Source organism: Pyxicephalus adspersus, unplaced genomic scaffold (assembly GCF_032062135.1).
Source record: "Pyxicephalus adspersus unplaced genomic scaffold, UCB_Pads_2.0 Sca2245, whole genome shotgun sequence".
Taxonomy (NCBI): domain Eukaryota; kingdom Metazoa; phylum Chordata; class Amphibia; order Anura; family Pyxicephalidae; genus Pyxicephalus; species Pyxicephalus adspersus.
In genome coordinates, this window is record NW_027319252.1 from 141 (window position 1) to 4,350 (window position 4,210).

Here is a 4,210-nt window from a genome sequence, read left to right on the forward strand (position 1 = left end):
AAAGCAATGTTTTCATTTCTTAATGTCCAGCACGCTATCGATTGCACCACAAAGCTCACATAAGTCCGCCAGAAGGTCTCGACTTTCAAGCTCAAAAACTATTGGTTCACAGTCTGACAGTCGTTCCAACATAAGACCTGAAAACTTGAGCTAATCTTACAAACCTTCACCATTCCATAGTCTCCAGGTGGAACAAGAAGGAGGGAGAATTGTTGACATTTTAGGAAACATGCAAACCAGCCCTTAACCCTGAATTTAATTCTTCCTTGAATGTGTTGTTTTCATTTAATCAGGGCAAGAATTTGAATTTAGCAATTGACTAGTCTTGGCACTCTTTTCGTGTAGTTTGAAAAGCTAGGTTAAAACTGATCAACAGCCAGATGGTAAACACAGTTGCAGATTTACGAATGCAAAACAATTGACATCTAACCTTTTTTTTTACTGAGGTGGAGGAGATTGTTGACATTATAGGACACATGTCCACAAGGTCTTAGTGGCATAGGTTAATATACATTATTGTGGTTGACATCCATTGCTAAAACTTAACTATCATATTCAGCAATAGAATGTTGTATCTTGTTAAAGACTGACTTTGGTGGGAGTCGACGCCGCAACCCTTGAATATTTGCATGCCTCCAAGTCCAGCACGCTATCCATTGCACCACAGAGCCCACATAAACCTAGCAGGGGGTCAAAATTTGAGCTAATCATAAAAACCTTCATTTTTCCATAGTCTCCATAGTGGAACAGGAAGGGAGGAGAGTTGTTCACATTTTTGGAAACGTGGAAACGAGCCACTAACCCTGAATTTAAACCTCCCTTGAATTCGTTTTCCTGTAATCAGTGCAAGAAATTTCATTTAGAAATACAACTTTGTCTCAAGGTTAAAAGTGGACTCTGGTGGGAGTCAAACCCACAACCTTTGAATAATCTGCTCCTTTCTAGAAGTCCAACACGCTGTCCATTGCGCCACAGAGCCCACAGTTTAAATGTGTGTGGTGTCCAATTTGAAACCAAACACCAAAGCCCCGACTAATTGACAAGTGTTGGCCCTCCAATCCTGTAGTTTGAAAAGCTACAATAAAACTGAAAAACAGTCAGATGGTAAACACAGTTGCAGATTTACTAAGACAAATTATTTGACATCTGACTGTTTTTTTAGTGAGGTGGAGGAGATTTGTTGACACCATAGGACATGTCCACAAGGTCTGAATGGTGTAGGTTAATATACATTATTGTCGTTGACATCCCCTGCAAAAACCTAACCCTAATGTTCAGCAATATTATGTTGTATCTTGTTAAAGACTGACTGTGGTGGGAGTCGACGCCGCAACCTTTGAATATTTGCTCATTTCTTAAAGTCCAGCATGCTATCCATTGCACCACAGAGCCCACATAAGTCTGGTAGAGGGTCTCGACTTTAAAGCTAAAAAAAGAAGGGCTCCCAGTCGTTCCAATGCAAGGCCTCAAAATTTGAGCTCAACATATAAATTTTCATTTTGCATAGTCTCCAAGTGGTCCAGGAAGGAAGGAGAATTGTTGACATTTTAGGAAACGTGCAAACTAGTCACTAACCCTGAATTTAAAACTCCCTTGAATGCGTTGTTTTCCTGTAATCAGTGCAAGAAATTTCATTTAGCAATACAACTTTGTCTCAAGGTTAAAAGTTGACTCTGGTGGGAGTTGAACCCACAACCTTTGAATGTGTGCTCTTTTGCTAGAAGTACAAGGCGCTGTCGATTGCGCCACAGAGGCCATGTTTCACATGTGTGTGGTGTCCAATTTGAAACCAAAGACCAAAGCCCTGAACAATTGACACGTCTTGGTCCTCAATTCATGTTTGAAAAGCAACGTTAAAACTGATCAACAGTCAGATGGTAAGCACAGTTGCAGATTTACTAAGACAAAACATCTGACATCTAACTGTTTTTTTTACTGAGATGGAAGAGATTTGTTGACACCATAGGACACATGTCCACAAGGTCTGAATGGTGTAGGTTAATATACATTTTTGTGGTTGACATCCTTTGCAAAAACCTACCCATCATGTTCAGCAATATTATGTTGTATCTTGTTAAAGACTGACTCTGGTGGGAGTCAACGCCGCAACCTTTGAATATTTGCTCATTTCTTAAAGTCCAGCACACTATCCATTGCACCACAGAGCTCACATAAGTCTGGTAGAGGGTCTCGATATTCAAGCTAAAAAAAACTATTGGCTCCCAATCCAACAGTCGTTCCCACGCAAGGCCTCAAAATTTGAGCTAATCATAAAAACTTTCATTTTCCATAGTCTCCAGGTGGAACAGGAAGGAGGGAGAATGGTTGACATTTGAGGAAAAGTGCAAAGTAGCAGCTAACCCTGAATTTAAACCTCCCTTGAATGCGTTGCTTTCCTGTAATCAGTGCAAGAAATTTCATCTAGCAATACAACTTTATCTCAAGGTTAAAAGTCCACTCTGATGAGAGTTGAACCCACAACTTTTGAATATCTGCTCTTTTCTAGAAATGCAACACGCTGTCCATTGAGCCACAGAGCCCACATTTCAAAAGTTTGTGGTGTCCAATTTGAAACTAAAAAACAAAGCCCTGACTAATTGACAAGTGTTGGCCCTCTATTCGTGTAGTTTGAAAAGCTACAATAAAACTGATAAACAGTCAGATAGTAAACACAGTTGCAGATTTACTAAGACAAAACATCTGACTGTTTTTTACTGAGATGGAAGAGATTTGTTGACACCATAGGAAACATGTCCACAAGGTCTGAATGGTGTAGGTTAATATACATTATTGTGGTTGACATTCCTTGCAAAAACCTAACCATCATGTTCAGCAATGGAATGTTGTATCTTGTTAAAGACTGACTCTGGTGGGAGCCGTTGCCGCAACTTTTAAATACCTGCTCATGTTTTAAAGATTTTTTAAATTTCTGTTGCTTCGCAGGGCCCACATAAATCTAGCAGAGGGTTTTGACTTTCGAGCTGAAGAAACTATTGGCTCACAGTCCGACAGTCGTTCCAACGCAAGGCCTCAAAATTTAGGCTAATCATAAAAAACTTCATTATTCCATAGTCTCAAGGTGGAACAGGAAGGAAGGAGAATTGTTGACATTTTAGGAAACGTGGAAACTAGCCCTTAATCTTGAGTTTAAATCTGCCTTGAATGCATTGTTTTCTTGTAATCACAGTGCAAGAAAATGCATTTAGCAATACAACTTTGTCCCAAGGTTAAATTTCGACTCTGGTGGGAGTCGAACCCACAACCTTTGAATAACTGCCTTTTTCTAGAAGTCCAACGCGCTGTCCATTGTGCCACAGAGCCCACATTTGAAAAGCATGTGGTGTCCAAGATGAAATTGAACAACAGAGCCCTGAACAATTAAAAAGTCTTGGCCCTCCATCCGTGTAGTTTGAAAAGCTACAATAAAACTGATAAACAGTCAGATGGTAAACACAGTTGCAGATTTACTAAGACAAAACATTTGACATCTGACTGTTTTTTCCTGAGGTGGAAGACATTTCTTGACACCATAGGACACATGTCCACAAGGTCTGATTGACTTAGGTTAATATACATTATTGTGCTTGACATCCCTTGCAAAAATCTCACTATCAAGTTCAGCAACAGAATGATGTATTTTGTTAAAGACTGACTCTGGTGGGAGTCAAAGCCGCAACCTTTGAATACCTGCTCAATTCTTAAAGTCCAGCACGATATCCATCGCACCACAGAGCCCATGTAAGTCTACCAGAAGGTCTCGACTTTCGAGCTGAAAAAACTATTGGCTCCCAGTCCGACAGACGTTCCAGCGCAAGGCCTCAAATTTGAGCTAATAATACAAACCCTTTATTGATCCATAGTCTCCAAGTGGAACAGGAACGAAGGAGAATTGTTGACATTTTAGGAAACGTGGAAACTAGCCCTTAACTCTGAGTTTAAATCTCCCTTGAATGCATTGTTTTCCTGTAATCAGTGTAAGAAAATGCATTTAGCAACTTTGTCTCAAGGTTAAAAATATGACTCTGGTGGGAGTCAAACCCACAACCTTTGAATATCTGCTTTTTTCTAGAAGTCCAACGCGCTGTCCATTGCGCCACAGAGCCCACATTTAAAAAGCATGTGGTGTCCAAGTTGAAACTGAACAACAGAGCCCGGAACAGTTAAAAAGTCTTGGCCCTCCATTCGTGTAGTTTGAAAAGCTACAATAAAA

At 40.1% G+C, this 4,210-nt stretch overlaps 3 non-coding genes across 3 annotated transcripts; all 3 read right to left on the reverse strand.

The window, feature by feature from the left end:
* Window positions 1-892: 892 nt before the first annotated feature.
* TRNAR-UCU (transfer RNA arginine (anticodon UCU)) lies at window positions 893-979 on the reverse strand. Its single transcript is given in 2 exon segments — window positions 893-928; window positions 943-979. It is a non-coding gene; the product is annotated as a tRNA-Arg (tRNA).
* Window positions 980-3,235: 2,256 nt separating this feature from the next.
* Window positions 3,236-3,321, reverse strand: TRNAR-UCU (transfer RNA arginine (anticodon UCU)). Its single transcript is given in 2 exon segments — window positions 3,236-3,271; window positions 3,285-3,321. It is a non-coding gene; the product is annotated as a tRNA-Arg (tRNA).
* A 696-nt stretch (window positions 3,322-4,017) lies between these two features.
* On the reverse strand, window positions 4,018-4,103 carry TRNAR-UCU (transfer RNA arginine (anticodon UCU)). Its single transcript is given in 2 exon segments — window positions 4,018-4,053; window positions 4,067-4,103. It is a non-coding gene; the product is annotated as a tRNA-Arg (tRNA).
* Window positions 4,104-4,210: the final 107 nt, after the last annotated feature.